Genomic DNA, 27893 nt, shown 5'->3' on the forward strand with positions numbered 1-27893 from the left:
AGGCTAGATTTGGCTTGCACTAGTTTGCCTTGAGCCCTGGCCTAGAAGATCTCTGAGGTTCCTTCCCTCTTTTTATACTATGATTTTATGAAAACTTTTCATAATACTCTATATTACAAAATCCCAGACTGAGATGGGAGCCAAGAACAGTCTACTATCCTCTCAATATGCCTAGGGGAAAGATCTCTGTTTTAATTACCCAGGGAATTCCAAGAGGGAACTTCTGCCAGTTAGAAACAATTCCAAAATTAGTCCATGAATCCTAGGAAGTTGTCTGAGGAGCTTAGAGGATAAATGACTTGCCCAGAGGCATCAGTGTCAGGGGAAGATATGAATCCACGTCCACCTAATTCCAAGCCCAGAATTCTATCCATCAGAACATGACAACTTTCCCTCAGTTTGAAATCTACCCAATTCCGCAAGTATTTACTGAGCATTTGAAAGCAACTCAATACTTTTCTTAAGACTATAAGAATATCAGAAAGAGATATGGGGCATAGTCCTTTTACACCAGGCATTTATAGGGCATACTTTGCAAACTTGAGAGTATTAAATGTTACTGCTGTAATTGCATTTTAGTGTGGGAGACAAGACATGAATACATCAAATAACTTAGCAAAACAGTATGTGAACCAGCAAAGTTAAGCATAATCCTAAATTTAAAAAAAGGATATTTAATGAATTGTCAGACTTTCAGACTTTTCTTTAAAAATAATCTGAACTTAATAGAAGATTTGACATATAAGATCCAAGAAAAATATAAGGTACATATCAAAGGCTAATTACAAGGGACTCAATAAGGACAGATTGTTTACCTTTTACATGAGGAAATGTAAGACATATGTCTAAGATTGTTATTAGTAATTAGATAGTTAGTAAGAAAGATTGGGGTAGACCTGAGTACGGTATGATTTTAAAAATTAAAACCATTTAGGAACGGGTAAAAAGAATAATTATTTTATACAAATGAGGTGCAAGAGAAAGAACTGACACAGAGGAATTAGATGGGGGGAGGAGGGCTGGTAGTTCTGGAACCCTACTTTCATCAAGAATAGGTTTAAGAGGGAAAAATACATATGTATTTAAAAGGCATGAAAGTCTTCTAAGTTCAGAAAGAAATAAAAGACTAAGGGAATAGAGAATGGGGAGAGGATAAGGGAAGGATCTTTAGTGGGAAGAGTAAGGGAATAGGATAAGGGGGAATAATAGAAGTGTTTAGATTAATGGAAAGGGATGATAAAGGAGAGATCCTTGGAAGGGGGTGATAGGTTAAGTAATAGGAGGGCAAGGTAACAGGTAGAAGTAAAGTAGAGGAGTCAGAAAGGATAAGAAGTAAGAGATACACACAATCATAAAATAAAGATCAGGAGGAAAATTTATCAGGGGAAAAAAAGCAGGGGTAATCATCATGATCTCAGACAAAGTTAAAGCTAAAATAGATTTAATCAAAACAGAAAAATAGGGTAACTACACTATACGATAGCCATATTAATCAATATTGCTTTAGACTATTTAAAATAATTAAACAATCTAAGGTTGGAATATTGCTGTGTTGTATAAAATGATGAGTTAGGACTTAGAAAAATATGGAAAGACTTGGACTTATGAAGGAAGAGGTTATCCCCTCAAAGAAACAGAGGACACATAAGTACAGTACAGTCTTACATAGATGAATATGAAAGTATATGTCTATTTATGAGTATGATTATAGATATCTAAGGATATGTATGTGTATGTAAGCATGTGTACATGCAAGGATATGTATGTGTATGTAAGCATGTGTACATGCATGTATATATATTCGTGTGTATATGTGCATGTAAGTTTGTGTGTCTGTATGTATATGTATGTGTGCATGCATGTGTATATATACATAATACATACATACATACATACATACATATATATATATCCACACTTAATTGTAGCCTTCTTAGAGGAGGAGGAGAGGAAGGGGGGGTAAAAAGAACAAAGTAAGAAGTGCACAGCAGAGAACAAAGAAAATTTACAAAGAAGCAATGAAAAGATGGACAGCTCTAAATACAATATGCAATACTTATTATATTGGCTTTCTTGAAATGGAAATTTATTGCTTTATATTTTGAATCCTCTTATGTTCTGCTGTGCACATAGCAATACTTTTTTTTCTTCTTTTGTATTTAAGTTTATAATGTTTCTTTTTCTTTTCTTATTGTGTATTTAAGTTTAAAATAAATTATTTTTTTTAAAAAGGCAGTATGTGATCCTTTGTCCAACAATTGGCACTGAAAATACTTGCTATAGAAAGTCAGAGTATGGAAAGATATCAATAGAGCCTGGAGCAGTCATGAAGGCTGAAAGATGGTTGGACTTTTATCTGGACCTTTAAACTCCCCCTAGCCTTAGAGGAGAGGAGAAGACAGCTCAGGTATAATATACTAGAGTCAGCTCCTACAGAGAGTAGATTGTTAAGTTTTCAGTGTGAGCTAAAACATTTAACACTTCTGAAAAATGCTAAAAAATCAGAGCTTGATTTATTGTTTGTTTGTTTTTTTTTTTTAATTGTCTAGCCAGGGGTGGGGAACTCACAGCCTCAAGGCCACTCTAGGTCCTCAGGTGTGGCCCTTTGACTGTATCCAAACTTCACAAAGCAAATCTCTTTAATAAAAGCATTTGTTCTGTCAAGTTTGGATAAAAAGATTTGTTCTGTGAGGTTTGGATTCAGTCAAACGCCACACTTAAGGACCTAGAGGGTTACATGTGGCCTCAAGGTCACAGGTTCCCTACCCCTGGTCTAGACTTAACAAAATGATGGAGAAAATGTTAATCATGCAGATTAAACTTAAAAGTGTATCATGTGTACTTTTTTTTTTGGAAAGAGGGTTGTTAAATATTTAGCAGCATACCCCTGAATGAGAGTGAGCACATCATATTCAAACGAGGAAACTGGCCTGACTAGAATGCAAGCACCTTATATATAGCGGAATTGTGGGAAAATATTTTGGATGGGTAGGAATCTGTTGCAGAAGGCTTTGAATGCTAGAGTAAGGAATTTTGACTTTAATTTGTAGGCAATGGGGAGTCAACTTTTTTTTTAATTAGGAAACATAGCTAAAGCAATTTATATTCAACAAATAATAATAAGCTCACATTCGTAAAGTGCTGTTATACATACAAGAGAATTTCTTCACAACAGAACTGCTTGGTAGGTAGTACAAACATTACTATTTTTATATTACGTGTAAGGAAAATGAGACCCAGGAAAGTTGCTCCTTGCTGAAATTCAAGCCCAGGTCTCCTCACTCACCAGACTTCTTCATTTCTTACTCTAGTGTTCTCTCCAATAGGTCACACTGCCTTTTCAAAAGCAAATGTTTATTGAGTACTTTCTGTGTATAAAGGACAATAGCAGAGACTGAGAGTGGAGGGAGTAATTGATCAAGGATTAAGGGGAGATGTGAACACAGGTCTTCCCAACACCCAAGCCTTATCCTTATCCTCTACACCATTATTGGACTGGATCATTGGTTCTAAAAGTGTGGCCTAAGAACACTGAGGGGGTTCCTGAGACCCTTTCAGGGAGTCCTTAAGGTCAAAACTCTTTCATAGTAATACCAAAATGTTTTCATTTCTAATTTAGTAAATATTGATACCTAAAATGTAAATAAAAGCTCTTTGGAGGGGGGTGTTCCTTAGTAATTTTTAATCATGTAAAGGGGGTCCTGAAACCAGAAGTTTAAGAAGTTAAATGATCTTTTAACTCTCAGCCTTAAATCCTTGAGGATTTACTTGACTGTTTTATTTCTCTCTGTATCCTTCAGTAGCATCAAGCAAAGTGCCCTACACATAGGAAGTACATAGTATTTGTGGATTTCATTTGATGATGATTTCATTTTAATAAAGTCCCATTAGAATAATAATAAAGCTAACATTCATATGCACTTTAAAGTTGGTAAAGCAGTGTACATATATATTATCCTTTTGGGGTTTCAAATAAACTGTGAAGTAAGTGCTACAGATAATATTATTCCCATTATATAGAATATGAAACTGAGGCTAGGAGAGTTTAAGTAACTTTCCAATGGTCATACAGCTGGTAAATGTCAAGAGAAATATTTGAACCCAGATCTTGCTATCTCAAAATTAAGCTCTCTCTTCACTATGTTATGTTGCCTATACATTCTTTTTTTTTCCAATTTATTTATTTATTTTGTTTTCAACACTCTCTTCCACAAGATTATGAGTTCCAAATTTTCTCCCCATCCCTCTCCTCCCACCCAATGATGGCCTGTATTCTGATTCCCCCTTCACTCAATCTGTTCTCCCTTCTATTATCTCCACTTCTCTTATCCCCTTCCTCTTCTATTTTCCTGTAGGGTAAGATAGACTTCTATTCCCCTTTGCCTGTGTATCTTATTTCCCAGTTGCGTGCAGAAATAATTTCTAACATTCATTTCTAAAACTTTTAGTTCCAAATTCTCTCCCTTCCTCTCTCCTCATCTACCCTCATTGAGAAGGAAAGCAATTTGACATAGGTTATATATGTGCAAAACACTTCTGTAATAGTCATATTGTGAAAGACTAACTATATTTCCCTCCATCCTATTCCAGCCCTCATTTATTCTATTCTCTCCTTTGTCCCTGTCTCTCCTCAAAAGTGTTTGCTTCTGATTAGCCCCTCCCCCAATCTGCCCTCCCTTCTATCATCTCACCCTCTCTTATCCCCTTCCTCCCTATTTTCCCGTAGGGTAGGATAGATTTCCATACCCAATTGGGTGTGTATGTTTTTCCCTCCTTAAGCCAAATTTGATGAGAGCAAAGTTCACTCAACTCCTTCTCACTTTCCCCTTCTTCCACTCCACTGTAAAAGCTTTTTCTTGCCTCTTTTATGTGAGATAATCTACCCCATTCTACCTCTCTCTTTCTCCTTCTCCCAGTACATTCCTCTCTCACCCCTTAATTTTCTTTTTTAAATGTCACCCCTTCATATTCAACTCACCCTGTTCCCTCTGTCTATATATATTCTCTCCAACTACCCTAATAATGAGAAAGGTCTCATGAGTTACAAATATCATCTTTCCATGTAGGAATGTAAACAGTTCAACTTTAACAAGTCCCTTATGATTTCTCTTTCCTGTTTACCTTTTCATGCTTCTCTTGAGTCTTGTATTTGAAAGTCAAAATTTCTATTTAGCTCTGGCTTCTCAAGAATTCATTAAATTCCTCTACATCATTGAATATCAATTTTTCCCCTCATTGATTACACTCAGTTTTGCTGGGTAGGTGATTCTTGGTTTTAATTCTAGCTCCTTTGACCTCCAGAATATCATATTCCAAGCTCTCCAATCTCTTAATGTAGAAGCTGCTAAATCTTGTGTTATCCTGATTGTTTCTACAAGACTTGAATTGTTTCTTTCTGGCTGCTTGCAATATTTTCTCCTTGACCTGGGAACTCTGGAATTTGACTGTAATATTCCTGGGAGTTTTCCTCTTGTATCTCTTTCAGGAAGTGATCAGTGGATTCTTTCCATTTCTATTTTACCCTCTGCTTCTAGAATATCAGGGCAGTTTTCCTTCATAATTTCTTGAAAGATGATGTCTAGGCTCTTTTTTTGATCATGGCTTTCAGGTAGTCCAATAATTTTTTAAGTTATCTCTCCTGGATCTATTTTCCAGGTCAGTTGTTTTTGCATTGAGATATTTCACATTGTCTTCTATTTTTTCATTATTTTGGTTTTGTTTTATAATTTCTTGATTTCTCATAGAGTCACTAGCTTCCATTTGCTTTATTTTAATTTTTAAGGAATTATTTTCCTCAGTGAGCTTTTGGACCTCCTTTTCCATTTGGTGAATTCTGCTTTTTAAGGCATTCTTTGCCTCATTGGCTTTTGGGACCTCTTTTGCCATTTGGTCTAGTCTATTTTTTTAAGGTATTATTTTCTTCAGTATTTTTTGGGTCTCCTTTAGCAAGCTGTTGACTTGTTTTTCATGATTTTCTTGTATCACTCTCATTTCTCTTCCAAATTTTTCTTCTACTTCTCTTTCTTGATTTTCAATATCCTTTTGGAGCTCTTCCATGGCCCGGGACCAATTCATATTTTTCTTGGAGGCTTTGGATGTAGGAGCTTTGACTTTGTTGTCTTCTTCTGGTTGTATGTTGTGATCTTCCTTGTCACCAAAGAAAGATGCCATGGTCTGACTGTTTTTTTCTTGTTTGCTCATCTTCCCAGCTAGTTTCTTGACTTTTTAACTCTTTGTTAAGGTAGGTTCTGCTTCCAGGGTGGAGGGTGTACTGTCCTAAGCTGCGGAGGTTTTGTGCAGCTATTTTCAGAGATACTTCTAGGGACCTGTAAATTTTCAGTTCTTCCAAGGTGGTATGTTCTAAGGAGAGGTGTTTATTCCTCTCCTGGCCTGTACTCTGGTCTGTGAGTGACCACAAGCACTCTTTTCTGCCCTGGAAATGGAAGGAAGGTTTTCTAACCACTACTGCCACAAGCTCTGCTAAGCCAATGCTCCTCCTCCCTCCAGGACTGCCACCCAGAACTGGGACCCAGATCCAAGCACAGACAAAGCAAGATAATCCTGCCTCAGCACCAGCAATGAGATCCCTGCGATGCCTCTTTGATCAGCCACTTGACCCCACACAGTCTGTGGGCTGAGAGTTCTGGCAGCAGCCATTGCTGCTGTGGCCACCACCATGGGGCTGTATTAGGGCCAGGGCTGGACGATTCTCCTCTCTCACTCAGGTCTGACAAATCTATCCCACTGACCTTCTAAGTTGTCTTTGGTGTTTGTGGGTTGAGAAGTCTGGAAACCACCACAGTTCCCCTTGATTCAGTCTCCTGAGGCCTACTCTGGGTTTGCTGGGCCCTGGTCTTTGCCAGTGCAGCCCACGCTGAACTGTGGTCCTCTCCCAGCCCAGTGCAACAGACCTTTCCTGTTGACAACATCCAGGTTGTCTTGGGCTGGAAATTTGCTTCATTCTGTCTTTTTCTGGGGGCTGCTGCTCTAGAATTTGTTTAGAATCATTTTTTACAAATATTTGGAGGGGTTTGGGGGAAAGCTCAAGCAAGTCACTGCTTTTACTCCTCCATCTTGGCTCCTTGCTTATATGTTCTTTATATTTAGAAGCATTTCCTTGGGTTATTCCTAAAACATTATGGAATCCCAAGTCATGGTCACAAAACAGGCCTTGTGAGACTTTTTTCAATCATAGGCCTGATTATAACATGGCTGTTTGTGCCACTGTAAAAGCTAGATCACCATCTTCTTTATAGACATCACTTTTCAAAGGCCATAAAATTGAAATGTGACATAGAAAAGTAGCACCCAAAACAGTTTCAAAATGTCTCCAAATAACTCCATTATATCATTCTCTTTTTAAAATTCTTTTTTGTTATGAACTTAAGAAACATCTGAAACTATGAACAATCTAGTAGACAGAGAAGGGCAGAAAAGAGGGTTATATATGAAACTGTGAGCTTCTGTTACATAATTTTAAGGTATATATCAAATTGAACACAATAGTAGCACCCCTGCCCTGTTTGTGTTGCCTTCTTAACTCATATGTACCCTGTATATATTTTTAATGTTTTATTGACATTTTTATTTTTCTTTTTTTATCGCTGCCTACTAACTCCACCCTACTCCCATAGAAATCTACCCTGCTAAAACATAAGTATAGTCAAGCAAAACAAATTCATACATTAACTATGTTTTCTCTAAAGTTCATTGTATAACACTGATCCATCTCCTCTCTGCCAAGGGGTAGGAAGCATTATGCACCATTAGTTTCTAAAATGATAATTGGTCATTTTGTTACTCAAAATTAAATCTTTTAAAGTTGTTTTCTTTTGCCTTATTATATTCATTGTATACATTGTTCTCCTGGTTCTGCTCACTTCATTCTAAATCAGTTCATACAAATCTTCACAAGTTTCTCTGTGTAGTACCCCTGCTGGCCAATCAGGCCTCACAGGTATACCAGTTGGGTTCCTAGGGAGCATCCACTCTCAGATTACAAGGGTATCCCATGGGTCTCACTTCTAAAATTATAGCTCACGAGCCCCCACCAGTGAACTTCTTAGTAAGAATCAGCCAATAGACACAATTAGATAAAAGCAAAAGCATTTACTAAGATGAGATAGTATAGAGAGTAATGAAAAATGTTCCCCTCATAAACTTGTAGTGTATTGTCCTACAAATATGTACAATACACATAGGAAGAGTGGTCACAAACTTAGAGTACACTGATGGAGGGCACATATATAAGGAATACAAGGCCAAGACAAATTGATGCTTTCAGTACACCTGGGCTTTTATCCTTTCTTTTCCTCACAGAGTACTCATTTTTCCACACTAGATTCAGTATCCCTAGTAGGCAATTATCTTAGCTAGGCTCACAGGATACTCTCTTCTTAAAAATTAATAACTCAATAATAACTCTTAATTAACAGAGAGTTCTTTGGAGTCCATAGTTGGCTCTCTACTTTACTGTCAGAGGTCCTTCTTGAAACTGTTTCTTGCCTTCAATTGCTCCACTCAACTCCCTCTCAGTGTCTGCATTTGACTGAAGAGCATGTGTTTCTTCTTCATGTTGGAGGTGGCATTTCCTACAAGCCAAGTAACTCTAATGCCATGTGGTCAATGGGGTAGAGAAGAAAATCTCTTTCTACAGCCTCCCTGCTTCCTTCTGGTATTGGCACAGGGGTAAAACTCCACAAAACTGTTCATGACGTGAACTGATTACAGAGCTTAACAAGTTAGCTTTTTTTTAAAGCAATGGGGGAGGGTTGGGGTAAACAATCTACTTCTTCAGCCAATGGTGCACTATCCCTCATTCCATCAAGGAAAACTTCACACTTCAAAATGGGTAGTAGAGTATTAACACCTTGTTAACACATTAACACTTCCTCTTCCCTGTTAGCTATCCCTTTATTTTCTGTGGTTACATCTATATTTACATTTAGTTTAACACCTCATTAACTGTGATTGCATCTTGGTCTGGGGGAAATTACTTGGTCAGGACCAATTCAGACTCTCACATCTAAAACTGGCAGTTATCATTCATTTTTAATCCAATTTTTGTTATGAACTTGTGAGGACTAGCATCTCTGGGGTGAATTTTCCACCTCTGCAATGAAAGGAGGGAGGTTCATTTTATAAACTCTTCTCCTCTGAAAATTTTGTTAATCACAATTACAAAGTGTTCACTATTGCATTATTGTTCTATTTGAGTTGTTACAGCTGTGCATTTTCTTTTCCTGATTCTGCTTTCTTCTTTAGTTCCTATGTCTTTCCACAGTTCTTTGACTTTTTTACATTCATCATTTCATACAGTACAGTATTACTCACTTTTTAAAAATTTTTTCTCTAATTGATGAGCACTTGCTTCTCAATAGGAATATTTTGGTTTATGTGGTTCTAGAAGGGACATTTCTGGGTTAAACACTACTAACATCTTAGTCTTTTTTTTTTTACATAATTCCATATTGTTTTCCAGAACTGTTGGATCAATTCACAGCTCTAAGAACAGTATATTGAAAGCCTGTCTTCCTGAAGCACTCAAAACATTATTCCCATCTTTTATCATCTCTTCCAGTCTCCTGAATGTAAAGATGAAACTTCGGAGTTGTTTAAATTTATATTTTTCTCTTAATCTGGTGATTTGGAGAAATTTTTCATATGGTTATTCATAATCTACAATTCTTATTTTGAGAACTATTTATTCATATCCTTTGATCACTTATCCATTGTGGAATGGTTCCGGTTTTTTATATGTGTTCATTCTCTATATATCTTGGATATCAGCCCCTTCTCAGGAGATCTTTGATACAAAAATTTTTCTCAATCCATATTTCCCTTCTTGTCCTAGCTTCATTGATTTGGTAAATAAAAAGAGCTTTCCAATTTCAAGCTATCATTATTATTTATTTTGCCTATCTGATTGATTTTTGTCTATTCCAGGATGGGAGTGTAGCAGTCACCCATGGGCCTAATCCCAATTCTAATAGAACACAGAAACTCTGGCCTGCCCCATTGCTGACCTGGCCCAGTTTACCCTTTCTTGGATAGCCTGGTGCCCCCCCCAACCTGGAAGGTCATCATTTTGGTACCAGTCTTAGTATAACTGATCAGATTAGCTTCCTGAAGCACAGAATTTTCAAACTCAATTAATCCACTAACCTCTGCATCCCTGGTAGCAGGACTTGCAGACAGGTACCACCATGACCGGCCAAGAGGATAATTTTGTTAAGAAAAACAACTTTGAGAGACTTGAGAACTTTGATCAATTTAATGACCAATCACATCTACAGAGATTGATGATGAACAAACTTCCCATCTTTTGTCAGAGAGATGAGGGACTAGAGGTACAGAGTAAGATTCATTTCCAGGTATTGCCAATGTTTTATTTGTCTATATTTATTTGTTACATGGGAGTGCTTTTATTATTTATTTTTGGTAGTAGGGGAGGGCTTATGAGAGGTAGTGGGAGGTAGTGACAGTGATGTCAAAAGAAAAAAACAAAAAAAATTAGAAGTATCAATGAAACATTTTAAAAAATACACAGAAGACAGCAAAATGAAGCTCAGAAGGTGAACATATATAAGCAGGACAAGGAAGACATTACTTTATTAAATTTAATATGAATTTTTTAAAAAACCAAACATGTAATAGACTCACATTTTCATATACAATCCTCTTTTTTCTGTTCTTCTTTGAATGTGGAATTACTCATGTTTGTTAACTTTTGTCAAATTCATTAAAAAAAAACCCAAGGAATCTTCCCTAATTTGTGCTTAGAAAAGAGGTAGGGGAAAGCAGAAAGAGCAGTGGACTTTGAGTAAAAATCTAACACATATTAATTAAATGTGTACTAGGTACAAGGCAATGGGCCAAGTGTTGGAGACACAATGATAAGGAAGATACTCAGTCCTTCCTCTCAAGAAGTTTACCTTCAACATCTTATAAAAGACTCGGAGCAAACTCATTTACTGTGGGACTTGAAGTATACCACTTCACTTCTGTGGACCTCAGTTGTCTCACCTGTAAAATTAGGCAGCTCGATGAAACAATCTTTAAGGTTCCCTTCAGTGCCAACATGCATAATTGTTATTCTCTTAAATAAGGCTACACAGAGACATTCCTGACTGATGATTGGTTGAGGGCTTCACATGAGATAAATCTTTTTAAAGATTTATTTCTTTCCCCTTTGCTTCTTTTGGAACACAAACTTCTCCTTAAGGTCAGCACCAAACTTACTGCTTAATAAAAGTGGAATTATCATGCTTAATTCACCTCCCCCCTCACCCTGCTCCAACCAAAAAAAAAAAGAAGAAGAAGAAGAATGAAATAAAGGCAGAAAGCTCAACATGTCCTATTCCATGCTGAGACCTGTTGGTTTCCTTCTCATCATCTCCAAGTATAGAGTCAGGCATGGTGGGGAGGTGGGGAGGGGTTAGGCCAATAGTACATCCTTCCTTCTTCCTCATTCGTGAAAAGGCAATTTTTAATTGGGTTTCTGTAGTTGAATGAACACAAACACAACATCTGAAGGCTCATTTTTCCCTTCGATGAAAGACCATTTGGCTGAACATTTGTCACCAGCAGCATGGGAAGGGAACTTTTCAGTACTGGAACCACAGCTGGGGTGGGGTAGAAAGTTTGGGGTTGCCCACTACAACAAGTGTTTGTTCCTTCCTCAAAAGCTTTGAGACCACCCACAGGCATCTGGGGTAATGAGCATGTCCAGAGGAATGGAGATTATCTTGAAACCAAGTTTGCAGGGAAATTTTGGAGACAATAAGAAAATAACTCATTGGTTGATAGGTTGGCTGACATGAGTTTTGATTATTCAGATGGGAAAGTTCTGCCTGAGAGGAACCAGTCTCTTTTTATACCATAGAGGAACACAAACATATAAGTCTAAACCAAAGGAAACATTCCTTAGGAAAAGGAAATGCCAACAAAAGAGGCACTGTCTTAATTAAAATATGTCTTTATTTTAAGAGGTTTTTTTTTCCTTTTGAAAATAAAGGAACCAAGACTATACTTTCAGGGATCATTTCAATAGTATGTTACTAGAGAACTGTGGCTGGAAGTGTAGCACAGAGGTACCATCATACCTAATGGAGATGATATAGTATCTGCCTCCAGGAACAAAACTATAAAAATATGTGGAGTGCAAACTGGCTACCATGTAAAGACTTTCACAGGACACAGAATGGGCATGCATGGTGTGGCCAAACCAGGACGGTACCTTATTTGCCAGCAGTTCTAATGACTAGACAGTACATGTATGGGCAGTAGTCGCAAAAGAAAGCAACGTTGAGCTCTGAACACATGAGCATGTGGTCAAGTGCATTTACTGGACCCTAGAAAGATCTGTCTCTGAAGCTAGAGATTCTGAAACCAAAAAAAGTAGCAAACCTGGGCCTATCTTGGTCTCTGGACCCAGAGACAAGACCATTAAGATGTGGGACATTATCACTGGCATGTGCCTTATGACTCTTGTGGGCTATAATAATTAGGTATGTGGAATTCTCTTTTATTCTGGGGAAAAGTTTATTTTGAGTTGTGCTGATGACAAGACCCTACGTTTGTGGGGCTACAAGAACAAACGATGCATAAAAACCCTTAATACGCATGAACACTTTGTTACCTCCTTGTATTACTACAAGACAGCACCATACGCGGTTACTGGAAGTCTAGATCAAACAGTAAAAGTGTGGGAGTGCCGTTGATTGATTCGAATTTTATGACTCCCTTTCCTTTCCTGGACGCACTCAGATACCATGGTTACCTCCATTGAGCTCTGTTTAAATAAATATTGTCTTTTCATGTAAAAAAAAAAAAGAAAAAGAAAATAAAGGAACCCTTGCAGAAAGTGGTATGTGGGCAAAATTTCCCAACTCACAATAATCTGTATATTTTCATAGCAGAATGTTACAAGAGCTTAAAGAAGAGATTGTTGCATGAGTTCCATCCTTACAGAAATCAGTCATTGTCCTTCATCACAGCATAATGAATGTTATTATTGCCTCAAGTGGCCTGTAGGCTTCTTTAATTAAAGAATGGAAAAATAAATACTTCCAACTTTTTGCTTTTAATTAATCAAAAGCCATGTTTTCTATCCTCAAGTTGCTAAGAAATAATCAAACAATGGTGGCTTACAAAGTATCCAAAATGGTTCAGAGAACAAAATTAAGCTGGTTATTTGACATTGTGGTTGACAGACTGGTTCACTTAAAGGATAATTTTTTGAACACTCTCTTGTAATAAGTAAAGCAATTAATCCGATATACAGTGACTAGATCTAACCTAGATGAATATACTTCCTGTGTCACATCATTCTATTTCATTCAATGGCTTTCAAAGACTTCCAAATTGATCAAGGACTTTCTGCATCTAGTCTAATGCCTTTGACTGATGCATTACACATATTCTTACACAGTTAAGGCTTCACAGTGTATTATATGGGTACTTGCTTTAAATGGGATGGAGTGAATGGGTGATTAGGTGATTAATTCTAGTGATTCCCTCCATCATTTAGGCTTAACAAAAAAGGAAGCGATAGGAAACTTTAGGATCTGATCTCCATACTTGGGACAAGAGGGGGAGAGAGAGGAAGGAAAAGTGAAGGAAAAGGGACATTTCTTTCTTGGCCAGGGGAAGAATTCACCAGTAATTGGGTTTAGTCTATCAATCTGTTTGTTGCTATCTAGCCTGCTGGCCCTGTCTGAATATTCATGAATAGACTGACCACTCTTGGGGAGAGCTCAAGGATGTAGACCTATCCTGGCCATCTTTGCCCAAACCACCCCTCTTTACCTCTCTTTCGCATTCCCATCTGCAGTCTCTTCCAGTCATTCAAGCTACTCACAAGACCTTGTGTGTAACCTTTAGCTTTAAATCTATGATGCTATAGTTATATCATTAAAATAATTCACAGTGACAATTGGAATGATTCAACTGTTTTCACATGTTTCTATTTAATATGTTGAAAGAGATTTTTGCTGGAAGTGGTAGCTTTGACTTCTTTCTACTACTCCCCTGTTACCTCTCTCTGCTCCAACATATACATTGGAACAGAGGTCAACCACTGGGCACTCAGACATTTTCACTGGTTGTCTTCCATGCTTGAAATATTCTCCCTCCTCTTCTCTGCTTCCTATCTTCCTTGGCTTTCTTCAAATCTCAGCTAAAGTCTCATCTCCTGAAGAAGACTTTCCTGATCCCCCTTAATGCTGGTACCTTCCCTCTGTTATCTCCAATTGTATGGGGTATTCACACCTCTGGTGTGAGGACCTGCCAAGCCCTTTTCAGGGCTTCTCATCTACCTGATGGTGTCCACCATCACCCAAGTCTCATCTGTCACTCTAAGAAGCTGTAGCATTGCAAAGGCCACACTCCAATAAATCATCTTGGCAGATGGGCTAAACCAGGTTGAGGGGTCTCAAACCCCCAAGTGCATGAAGACTTCCCCCATTGGAATGGGCAGATGAGAACGATTTGTTCCAGCGGTGAAGAAGGTGGCTGAAGCAGGCACTATGGAGCACTTAGAGCTTGGTCAGACATCAAAGGTCCCAAGGTCATTCACCGCATCCCAGGCCATAGCCAGTCATCTTGACTTACATCTTACCACTAGACTTTGGTGACTCTGAAAGAGTGAGGCTGATAACTTTGCACAACTCTGCCTCCCTTAAATCTAATTCACGTACAAATCAAGACATCCCCTGTGATGTCATGGGTCCTCTTCAAAAATGAAGGATGAACAACAAGTTTCAGAGAGTTACCTGGAGAGTATTGATAAGTTAAATGACTTGGCTAGGGTCACAAATAAGTTTGTTTCAAGACTATATACCGTGTAAATACAAGGTGGAGGTAAGACACTAGCAGTTGGAGGCTCAGGAAAGGTCTCAGTCAAGGAATAGCTGGCTTAAGCTAAGGCAAACAAGGTTATCATTTTCTCTTTCCAGGAAAGAATAGAGTAGTGCGCCTTCAATAAATGAGGAAACCCAGAGGAAGCTCCTAAACTGCCAGGGAAGCTGAGGAACTCGGGCAGAATAGGACCAGCAGTAACAGCCTAAGGCTGTTACCCGAGGGCAGTCTGAATATCAACTAGCTTCTAGTTCCCCAGGAGTCTTCTCTCCCCCTACTAGCATCAATTAACACCTGTCCCCATATTCAGGCTCTTCCCTCCCTTCCTTCCAATGGCCCATCCTACTAGACTCAGAGAAGAGCCCTATTAATACTCATGAAATATCACTACTCTGGGAGGAAAGGGAGCCACATTCCCTCTGAAACCCCAGAGGGATGCCCAGTTGCACCTGCAGTCCCAGCAGATCTAGCCACTTGCACCATCTTCCCTCACTGCCCTGCCTTTTGTTGTTACTGTTGTTGAGTTGTTTCAGTTGTGTCTGACTCTTCATGACCCCATTTGGGGTTTTCTTGCAAAGATAGTGGCGTGGTTTCCTATTTCCTTCCAGCTCATTTATAGATGAGGAAACTGAGGCAAACAGGGTTAAGTGACTTGCTCAGGGTCATGTGGCTAAACCAGATTTGAACTCAGGAAGATGAGTATTCCTGACTCCAGGCCTGGTGTTCTATCCACTGTTCCACCTACCTGCCCTCTGCATTTTGTATCTCCCCTCAAAAAACTAGCTCACTTTACTCCCTGGTTGTGCCTTGTACTGGACTATTAGTATTCTGAACTTTCTTGTCGGCACTAAGACACCATCTCATATTTGCACTCATAGAGTGCTGGAGATCTCTTGTTTGAATGGCTTCCCTTGAATGACTTCAGCAAAGTAAGAGTACCAGAAGACAAAACAGAAGAAATCAATGAAAGAGCCCTTTTTAAATCCTCTGGGCCACTTTTCTCAAAGCTAAAGACCTAGAAAATTACTCTAAGAATAGAAACAAAACATTTCCTTCCTTTCCCACAACCCACACAGTTCTTATTAGTCAAACAAACTGAACTATTGGTTTGCTGTTATGGTTTTCTATGCACAAATCTACCCTTTGGATATTTTGCTATCTAGTCCTTTGTTATGTTAAAAACAGAAGAGCTACCTGCCTCTCAAAGATGCCAGAAGATCCAAAGGAGAGTGGTTAATTAATGATAATAACAATAACAGCTAACATTTATATGGCATCTACTATGTGCCAGACATTGTGCTGAATGCTTTACAAATATTATCTCCTTTAATCCTCATGACAACCCTAAGAGGTAGGTGTGATTATTATTATTATTATTATCCCCATTTTACAGAGGAGGAAACTGAGGTGGACAGAGGTAGCATGACTTGCCCAGGCTCACATAGCTAGTAAGTAGCTAAGGCAAGATTTGAATTCAAGGCTTTCTGACTCCAGGCCCACCACCTAACTTCCCCAGTGAAATTCAATGAGCTCTTTGGAGAAAGTAAGAATATAAATGTAGAGGGGATAGAGACTGGATAATGATATCATCGGTACAGGAAACTCCCAAGTGAAGAAACTCTTCTCCCAATGTAGGTCAGTACTTTCCATCTCACAAGAGAGTTGCCCAGAGCCCTCCCTCAGAGGTTAGGTAACTGGGCCAGCATCACACAGCCAATATGATTATTTCCTGATATCTCAACATAATATTCATAATAATAGTTGAGAACCCAGCACATCTTCTGACCAAAAATTCTTGTCTTTGTGTGAAATCACTTCTTCTCTCCCCACATTTGCTACACCTCCAAGAGTAGTTGACTGTACAGAATCAGTTACCAACTCAGGATGCTTTCTGAACCAACTCTTTGCCTCTTAATGACTGATTGGAGTAATCAGCCAGATACAAACACTGGTAACAAGTGTTCTTCATGGAAAGTCTGTATCTGGAACTGTGACAAAAGACACACTTCCTTTCCTCGTGTGATTTACAATATTGTTAGGTAGGGGGAGAGGATTCTGGTAAGATGGCAGAGTAGGTCAGAAAATTCTAAGCTCTCCAGATTTCCCCCACAAAGAAGATAAAATAGCACCTCAGGGTGAACATAGAGCAATAAAAATAAATAAGAGCAGAGGCAGAACAGTGGTCCTCCTGGGACAATTGCAGAAGATCTGAAGAAAAATCCCAGGACCTAGGTTTGGTCCCTGTAAAGAGTAGACACCTCCAGTCTAGCTCTACTGAAAGAGCAAGCACAAGCCTTGGGGCTAGCTAGGTTGGGAGGTAGCCTCCACCCCAGCCACAGGAACTTTCACTTTTCGGACAGTGTGGAGAGTTGGGCATCAGAACTAGGGAAGATTGAGGGAACCTCTGCTTCAGGAATGCCAAACTCAGCTGTGCTGCTGAGAAGCAGCCCTGGGCAAGAAGGAATCAGCACACAGCCTATGAGTGCAGCAGCAGTGGGGCTGGACACCACTGTCTATGGGCACTTACAGGAGAGTGGTGTGCTTGGTTTCAGTTCTAAGCTAGAGGGGAGAACTGAAGAAGACCTGAGGCCAGAGGCACCATCCCCCATACCTTGGGACAAAATCTGATTACAAAAAATAAGCTGCTACAAATTAAAAAAATAAGCAGACAAAGGAGAAAGAATCCATCCAAAGAAAGTTACTATGGGAATAGAGAAGATCAGATTCATTTTCAGAGAAGGAAATTGAGGCCAAAAAAAAGCCTCTCCTACCCCAAAGTCACATGCCCAAAAAGAATTCATAGAAGAATTTTAAAAGGAGTTTAAAAATCAAATGAGATTGAGGAATTTAAAACAAATAAGAACAATCCAAGAAAAACAAGAAGATTATGAAAAAAGTCAACCAATTAGAAATGGGGATCCAGAATCTTAAGGAAGAAACTGGTTTCTTGAAAATTAGGATTGTGCAAGGGGAAGCCAACAAAGTTATAAGTGATCAAGAAATAATAAAACAAAGTATAAAGATGAAAAATGGAAGAGAATGTGAAACATCTTATAAGAAGAACAAGTGATCTAGAAAACAGATCAAGAAGAGAAAACATAAGAATAATCAGACTACCTGAAAGCTACGATCAAAAAAAGAATCTTAATACAATAATTAAAGAAAATTGTCCTGAAGCATTAGAACAAAAGGAGAAAGTAGAAATAGAAAAAATTCACTGATCACTACCTGAAAAAGATTTTACATGGAAAACCTATAGGAATGTCATAGTCAAATTCTGAAACACCCAGCTCAAGGATAAAAGATTACAATCAACAAGAAAAAAATTTAAACATGGCAATGCTACAATTAGAATCATACAAGACTAGCAGCAGAGACACTAAAAGACTGCAGGTCTTGGAACACTATCTATCAAAGAGCAAAAGAACTCGGGTTGCAGCCAAAAATATCATACCCAGCAAAGTTAAGCATAATCCTGAATGGAAAAAAACATGGATATTTAATGAATTATCAGACTTTTGGAATTTTGTTTAAAAAAAAAAAACCAAACATACCTGAACTTAATAGAAGATTTGACATATAAGATCCAAGAGAAATATAAGGTAATTAGCAAAGACTAATTACAAGAGACTCAATAAGTATAGACTGGTTTACCTTTTATATGAGGAAATGTAAAACATATGTCTAAGATTGTTATTAGTAATTGGATAGTTTGTAAGAAAGATTGGGGTAGACCTGAGTATGATTTTTTTTAAAAAGTAAAACTGTTTGGGAACAGGTAGAAAGAGTAATTATTTTATACAAATGAAGTGCAAGAGGAAGAACTGACACAGAGGTATTAGATGGGGGAGAAGGACAGGTAGTTCTGGAACCCTATTTTCATTGGGAATGGGTTTAAGAGGGAATGATACATATACACCTAGAAGGGTATAAAAGTTTTCTAAATTCAGAAAGAAATTAAAGGTTAAGGTGATGGGGGGGGGAAAGGATAAGGGAGTGATTTTTAGAGGAGAGGGTGAGGGAATAGGATGGGAGGGTAATAGAAGGGTGTTTAGATCAACAGGAGTGTGAGGAAAAGGAAGGGATCCTTGGTGGGGAGTAAGTTAAGTAATAGGAGGTCAAGGTAGTGGATAAAAGTAAAGTAAAGGAGTCAGGAGGGATAGGAAATAAGAGATACACACAAACATAAAATAAAGATCAGGAGTAGAATTTATTAAGGGAAAAAAGCAGGGGTAGTAATTATGATCTCAGACAAAGTTAAAGCTAAAACAGATTTAATCATAAGAGAAAAATAGGGATACTACACTATATGTCAGCCACATTAATCCGTATTGTTTTAGACTATTTAAAATAACCAGACAGTATAAGGATGGAATATTGCTGTGGTGTAGGAAATGATGAGTTGGTGGACTTAGAAAAATATGGAAAGACTCGAACTTATGAAGAAAGAGGTTATCCACCCTCAGAGAAGCAGAAGACAAATAAGTATAGTGCAGTCTATATGTGAGTATGATTATAGATATCTAAGTATATGTACATGTAAGTGTACTATGTATGTATGCATATATGCATGTACATATCTTTGTGTGTATATATGTATGTATGTTTGTATGTATATATGTACACATGTGTATGTGTATATATCTGTGTGTGTGTGTGTGTGTGTGTGTGTGTGTGTATATCGGTGCTTAACCGTAGCCTTCTGGAGTAGGGGGGAGAAGGGGAAGGGAGAAAAAAAAAGAACAAAGTAGAAAGTGCACAGCCAAGAACAAAAGAACTTACAAAGAAGCAAAGAAAATATGGACATCTCCGAACACAATGTATAGTATTTATTATATAGGCTTTCTTGAAATGGAAATTTGTTATTGTATATTTTTAATCCTCTCTTATGTTCTGCTATGCACATGGCAAAGCTTTTTTTCTCTTTTCTTATTTTGTATTTAAGTTATTAAAGCTTAATTATTCAAGTTATTATTAAAGCTTAATATTCAAGTATGTAATATGTTTCTTTTTCTTTTCTCATTGTATATTTAAGTTTAAAATAAATTAATGAAAAATCATCATTGTAAGGTAGTCAATCAATCAACAAGTTTTTATTAAGCACTTACTAGGTGTCAGGTACTGTGCTAAGTTCTAGGAATGAAAAGAAAGTCAATAACACTATTACTATTCCATTTTTTCTTTAAGGGGCCAGGGTACAAGCCTGTGATTTCATCAGTTGAGGGTGGGAAATGCAGATTGGGAGTTCATCTTTCACTTAGATTGTTGGAGCAATGCCTAGGACATTAAGAAGATGAGTGATTTGCTCCTGGTCGCACAGCTAAAATGTATTAGACACAGGACTTGAATTCAGGTCTTCCTATCATTGCAGACAGCTGAAAACAGTGTTGCATAGTGGATAGAGAACTGGCCTCAAAGCCAGGGAAATCTAGATTCAAGTCCTGACCGGCACATTCGGCCTTGGTGAACCATGAACAAGCCACTGAACCTCTTAGAGCTTTTGACAACTCTCTATGAATGTAAATTGCAGACGTGATAGTGACCTGCATTGAGAGAAGGTATTCCTCACCTGGGAGTTCTCTCTACTAATGAAATCACAGGTCCCATCCTTATCCCTACAATTAAACAAGACAGTCAAAGTGAAATAAGGAAAGTGTGAGGAAATGGGCAGCAATATTTTAACACTTAGATGAATTTAGTTTTTAATCCTAAAGTTTAATTATTAATCAATCATGCTGTCAGCCATATTGAAAAATATTGGAAACTGTGAATAGTTTTATTACATTGGGCAAGGTCTTAAATGTAAGCAGTTTTGCATGAAGTCATGGATCTGGGGGTACAGGTAATATCTTATAGTGTAGTGGAACAACTCCCTTAATGTCAAAGGATAAAATCTAATATTACCAAAATGTGCTGAAAGTAATTATGGAATGCATCTCAGTCAAGGTTCTTGAAATTATTTAAAATGTTAACACATAAATCATGGCTTTGGGCAACATTTCATTATTTGTGCTGACAGGAAAATTGAGGGGGAGGCATTTCACAATTTGCCCTAGCCTTAAAACTAATAAACAGGAAAAAAGAGGGGGGAACGGAGAATCTGGGTTGTTCCCTCTCGTTCTTCTTTGCTATTCTTCTAGGAATCAATTAAATACCCTATTCTCTTAGGTCACAGAATTCCTTTAAGGCAGAATGGTAACCATATTTTCATCAAACAATGGAAGCATTCTGTTCATATATGTCTGTTGAATGCCATCGTACCTCACCTTCGAGGTTACCAAAACAAGCCATACATATCTGCCACAGAATTCTGGGGATAAGAATTTGCCATAGAGCCATCTATATTGGCCCTCTTGGATAGAGGATAGGTAATAAATAGATTGCTCATAATTGATTTCCAACTGCTGATTTTGTTGGCGAAATTCCATACTAAAGGACTGGAGCCTGTTTATATTGGGCAGATAAAAGCTGAGAGTCTGGATTTGTGTATGGAACATACAACTGGTGGAATACTCAACTAATCATGCACTCAGCATCAGCCTTATGAGAGATTTTTAGACAATTGTGAAATAGGAGGGTTAGGACTTGGGTGAGGAAATGGGAAATTGGTCTTTCTCCTTTTCTCTACTCTCTCCCTCTATAAAATGATCTCTCTCCCCCTGACATCAAATATTTCATAGATCATAGATATAGATCTGGGAGATACCTTAGAGGCTGTTGAATCCAACTCTTTCATTTTGCAGATGAGGAAATTGAGGCACAGAGAGGTTAAGTGACCCTTGCCCAGGGTGGAATGGATACTAAGTATCTGAGGGGGTATTTGAAAAAAACATCTTCTTGACTCCAAGCCTAGCACCATGCCCACTATTCCATACTGTCTCTATTATTTGAAGACAATAACTGTCCCTATTATTTGAATACAACTCTTCATAAAGACTTTTCATCTCTAGGCTAAACATGCTCAATTTCTTCAGCCATTTTTTGTTAGACATTGTTTCCCAACCTTTCATCATCTTGGGAGCCTTCTTCTGAATACACAGAAGTGCTGAACTTAGAGTCTGAAGAGACCCAGGTTCTAATCCAGGCTCTGACATATATATGTGGAACCTTGGACAAGTTACTCAACCACTCGGAACCTCATTTTTGTCATTTGCAAAATTTGGATAAGAATGATTACAATATGGACTTTATAGGTTTGTTTAAGGAAAGCAATTTGCAAGTCTTAAATAGTAGTAAATGTTAGATAAATGTGTTATTATTTGTCATTGCTCTTCCCAAAATTGTGAGATTACCTTTAAGATTACCAATATAAGCCGTACATATGTGCCACAAAATTCCAGGGACAGGGATTTGCTACAGAGCCATCTCACTGGCTCTGTTGGAGAGAGGAACAGGTGCTAGACAGATTGGTCATAACAGATTTCAGCTGGTGATTGGAGATTACCAACACGCCCATTGCCGAAGGTAACATCCCAACTGTGGTCTGACTAGCATAGAATTCAGTGGACTATTTTTCCTATGATCTGGAGAGTCATCAAGGAATTTACCTTCTAATAGGGGAAGGTAACCCCTATGGGAGAGTGGGGTCCAGGGAGATGGTGAATGGAGTCATAGGGCAATTGATTATCATGCCCTTTCCACAGCAAAGTGCCTGGCTCATACTAAGTACTTAATAAATACTTACCAACTTAACTTGTTGATTTCCAGTAATGGTATTGTTAATTTTATTATTGTTCCCAGAGCTATAGGAATCTGAAAGTGAGAGGGCATGGTGGGTCTGGGATAGATTTTAAGAACTCTCACTAATCATGAGCCTAGGGCTCCAGGTTAGAGGCAGAGGCTGGGAAAGAAAGCATGATATGAAGGTGGCTAAAGAGCACTTATTAGTAATAGATGAAAGTGGCCCCTCACAAATCCTTGCAAGCCTATTTCACCCTATTATCTGAGCCTTCTAAAGGGAGGACAATTCAGCCTATAAAAGACGCGTATTCATACTGAGTCACCATCACAGCTTATGTTGATGCATCTGGAAAGTTTATTGTGCAATTACTGCAAATGATTTCACATGAAGTTACTGATGGAAAGGTAACACATTAGATTCTTGTAACATAGGATGGAGTAATTAATACTTGAATATCTGAAAATGCACCATGTAATCAAAATCGAGCAAACCAAAGGTGCTGTACTTAGTTCAGATGATCTAAGTTCAGATCTCCTTTCTACCACTGTTTGACTTTGAATAAGTTATATCCCCACCCTTTCTGGGTCTCAGTTTCCTCATCTATTAAAAGAGTGAGTTGGACCACAAACATCTAAAGTCCTTGCTAAATCTAAGGTAATAATTACAGCATTTCCTTTAATCTCAGTATAGCAGAAGTTTACTACTTGTTTCACCATTACATGTTGAGGAGGCTTTTTTTTCTTTTTAATAATTGTACTGATGTAATTTATTTTTACATTCACTTCATTTCAAAATATACCTCTCTCCTTGTGCAATATGAATTGACTATCAGATAGATTGTTTATTCAGATACGCAAAAAGGAATGTTAAACATAAAAGAGACAGTGTTCCTCAACAAAAACAAACTTAAAACTCAGTAACAACTTATAACTGACCATATGCTAGAAGGTTGATGCTTAAACCTCTTAGGAATACAAAACAGTTTATAGCAAGGCAAATTAGGCATTTTACATCTCAGCACTTTACTTCCTACTTATTCCATGCTCTGCACCACCTCCACATTGACTACCTTGCTCTCCCAGGGATGACCATCAGAAAATCAACTGCCCTGCCCAGCTAAGGATGAGGTCTCTTGAGATCTACTTGAGAATTAGCGAGTCCTTGCCTGGGACTACTATAGCACGAGAAGTCCCAGCCATACTGCCCATTTCCCTTCTGGGTCTCTCTCTGAGCTATGCTACCTTGCCCCTAAAAGGGTACCTTCATTCCCTCCCCTGCTTTCCAGCTGCCCTCTACATATTGACTTCCCCAGTTAGAGTATAAGCTCCTTGAGAGTCAGAACAGTCTTATTTTCTTGTTTTGAATTCCCATCATTTAGCAGAATGCTTGGCATAAAGCAAGTGCTTAATAAATGCTCTATCTATCTATCTGTCTGTCTATTCATCCAACTAGTGATTATCATTCATCCATCTATTTATCTATCATCTTTCTATATACCTGTCTTTCTATTTTTCTATCCATCTAGTTAGCTATTATCATCTATCCATCTGTTTGTTTATAGCCAGCTACTATCATTCATTCATCTATTAATCTATCCATCCATCTATCTGTTATCATTCATCCATCTATCAATCTATCTATCTATCTATCTATCTATCTATCTATCTATCTATCTATCTATCTCTGCACTGTTCATACAACTCCTAGTATATGTCTGACACCAGAAGAGCTTGGGCTGGGCCAATACTTTTGTTGACGTAGGATCATCAATTGTGAGTTGGTTAGGATCATAGAGGCCATTTAGTCCAACCAGTCCATCTCACAGATGAGAAAACTAAGGCTGCAAGTCATTAAGTGGCTTTCCCATAGTCGTACAACTAGCAAATGTCAAAGCAGACATTTGACTCAGAGGAGACTTTTGATTCTAAGTCTTCCTGCCTTCAAGTCCAGCTCTCTATTCATTCTATTACTCTGTGACTGTACTTTCTGAGAGCACTGGAGGAGCATCCGTGAACTCTTTCCTGGCTGTCATTTGATAGCACCTCTGGACCTCTTCAACATAAAAGGTCACCTCAAACCTGGGCATGTCCACTTTGTATTCCATGCTTGGTCACCCACTCAGAAAAGGAAATGAAGCAGAAAAGACAGCCACAGGACCAGGCCCAACCTCACCTCCCTGCGTTCTTGTCCTGGGGGTGGGTAGGAGAAAGCAGCACAGCCATCCCCAAGCTCCACCTCTCCACATGGAGACTGGAGACAGAGTGGACTAATAATCACATTGAAGAATCATATCAAAGAGCCTGAGCCACAAGCTGTCTCTCCTTTTAACTGATGCAACTCCACATCTCACTTGCAACTGTCCCAGCACTAGGTTACCATATGGCCCCAAAAACCCACACGGTTAATGAGAACCAGACAGTGTGACTCTGAACACAGCCCACGGGGTGGTCCTGATACAGCAAGTTGACCTTGCTATACTAGCAATAGCAATAAGACGAAAGAAAGAAATTAAAGGCAAAAAGATAGGCAAACAAGAAACAAGACTATACCTGACATGATGGTTTTACTTAGAAAATCAGCAAAGAAATTGAGACAATGATTAGCTTTAGTAGAGTAACAGTATACAAAATAAAGCCATAAAATTGACGGCATTTCTGTAACTCAATAACAAAATCCAGGAGGGAGTAGTAGACAGGAAAATTCCTTTCAAAATAAATACAAAATGCTTTAAAAATCTGGGAATCAATCTATCAAGAACAGATACAATTATAAAACACTCCTTGAAGAAATAAAGAACAATGCCAGTATAATAAAAAATGGGAATACCACTGAAATGAATTGCATTCTTCATGTTACATCAAGGAAACTACCAAGGGGATACTTTATAGAGCTAGACAAAATACTAACAAAAATCATTTGGAGAAACAAAAGATATAGAATCTTAAGGGATACAATGAGTGGAGAAAAGCAGGAATGGAGGAGAACTAGTGCTTCCAGACCTCAAATTAAAGCAAATTATAAAGCAAACTATTTGGTACAAGTTTTAAAAAAGAGAAAATTAGATCACTGGAACAGAGTAGAAAGGAAGGTACCCATAGTTCAGTGTCAGGGCAAATGGCAAGGTCCATTGGAAGGCAAAGCCCACCAGTCTGGAGGGTCCAGCTTCAAGGTGGATGGCAAGGTCCTGTGGTCTGGAAAACACTGTAATAGGGCATAGGGTAAGGTTCTGGAGAGTAGCTATCGTAAGTTCCATCCTGATGCCGAGAAAGGAACTGCAGAAGGTATCTCCTGTTAGAAGAGATATGCAAGCTGAAAAACTCTATTGCAGCATTTAATGATGTTATGAGGCATTAGCCATGGAATTAAGGACACAATGAGCATGGTTTGAATTAGTTCTGGGAACTTCCAGAGCTCACCAGAAAATTACAGCTTCGTTGAAGGGAGACACCTAATATTTAAAGATGTGATTCTACATTTCTTGAAAAGCGAGGATGAGTCCAAGAGGAGCAAGGTGGGAGAGAGGAGTGGACAAAAATCCTTTCATCCCCTCACCAGCAAAACAGCTTTTAAGGGTATGGTATTGCTGGAGATTGTCAGGCTTCCCTCTCTCTTTGCCTGCTTCTCTCCAAAGTGGGACTGTAGCCATTCCTGCTTGAAGTTGTTTGGGTGAATCCAGTGTTTGATGTTGCTGGAACTACATCAAACAGCCAGAGATAAAGAATACACTGGAGGATTTGGTCTGCCTGGGTATGAGTGTTACTGAGAAGAAAAAACAAAACTCCCTCCAGTCACCATAAAGCTTCAACTTACTGTACAAAGCATTCAACTAAGCACTTTACTCTCTGGCAGAGTCCCCTAATGCTAGGGATATTCAGATGCTCTTCACTCAATTTCAACACCAAAAAGGGGTGAAAGAAAGAATAGATGAAAAGAATGGAAGAAAAATATGTGTGGTGGGGAGGGGTGGGGGGTGAAGGAATTATAATTGTACCTACCATGAAAAAAAGTCCAGGAGACTGAAAGTTTTCATTAAACCCTAAAAGTCTCTGAAGGAGAAGAAAGTCACACAACCTTTAGCTATTAGATGAGTAGTGGTTTGCCTTAGGGATAGAGACTGGACCTATGATTTCACTTGTCTAGGAAGCTCCCAGATAAAGAAACTCCCTTTATTAATGCAGATCAGCACTTTCTCTGTAATATGTAATATTAGAGAGTTGCCTAAGGCCCTGAGTGTTTAAGTTACTTGCCCAGGATCATGCAACCAGTATGTGTCAGAGGCAGCTTTACATTCAGTTCTTGCTGGCTCAGGAATACACCCTGACACTGTCTCTATAATAATAATTGGTTACATTTTTATAGTATGTTTAGGTTTGTAAAGCACTTTACATGTTATCTCGCTTTACGCTTACAACAACCCTACGAGGTAAGTACTATTATTACCTTCTATTTTACAGACATAGAAACTTGAGACTGAGGGAGGGTAAGTGACTTGCCCAGGGTCACATAGAGACATAGTAAGTGTCTGAGGTGGGGTTCTAACTCAGATCTTTCTGACTCCAAGTCCAAACTTCTATCATCTAGCATCACTTAAGTGCCATTAAGACACATTTACCTTAGCGAGTAAAAATGTAATGTAACTACGGGATTGGAGCAGGTAGGACCAGTAAAATGTCTACAGGTCAATTAAGACAACTACTATATGTCAGCACTATTGCAAAAGCCATATACTTGACTAAGATGAATAAATAGGAATCTAATTGACAGGGTTTCCTAGGTAACTCTCCCATCATATTCAGCATTGTTCAGCTCCTTCGTCAAGTTCTCCACACAAATTATTAGAATTATAACTGGGTGGTATTTTAGAGGGCACTTAGTGCAACCCTCTCATTTTACAGACAAGGTAATTAATTCCTGGTCTCCACAACTTTAAAAGGATGTCAAAAACTTGGGATGCCGAGAAGAGCAATAAAGATAACTCAAAGGTTGGAAAAATCACACCTTTGATGATAGGTTAAAGAAAGGATATAGAGGCAGCTAGGTGGTACAGTGGATAGAGCTCCAGCCTTGGAGTCAGGGAGACCTGAGTTTGAATCCAGCCTCAGACACTTGACACTTACTAGCTGTGTGACCCTGGACAAGCCACTTAACCCCAACTGCCTCAGAAAAAAAAAGGGATATAGAATTAGGCTGAGGAAGAGCGGGTTGAACAGTTAGCAGAGAATGAGACAAATCGTTTAAAAAGAGAGAATATTAATTAATACAGGCTCATACCAATATTAACTAATTATTACATTTATTATTTATTATCTTTTCAGAAAAGTACCCTAAGCCTTCCAACTTGCACTGAGAATCC

The 27893-nt window shown here is 38.4% G+C and overlaps 2 pseudogenes; both read left to right on the forward strand.

The window, feature by feature from the left end:
- The first annotated feature begins 11552 nt into the window (after window positions 1-11552).
- On the forward strand, window positions 11553-12722 carry LOC114037351 (annotated as a pseudogene).
- On the forward strand, window positions 12022-12112 carry LOC114037372 (annotated as a pseudogene).
- Window positions 12723-27893: the final 15171 nt, after the last annotated feature.

The sequence above is a fragment of the Vombatus ursinus genome, unplaced genomic scaffold (genome assembly GCF_900497805.2).
Source record: "Vombatus ursinus unplaced genomic scaffold, bare-nosed wombat genome assembly UNPS02010320.1, whole genome shotgun sequence".
NCBI lineage: Eukaryota > Metazoa > Chordata > Mammalia > Diprotodontia > Vombatidae > Vombatus > Vombatus ursinus.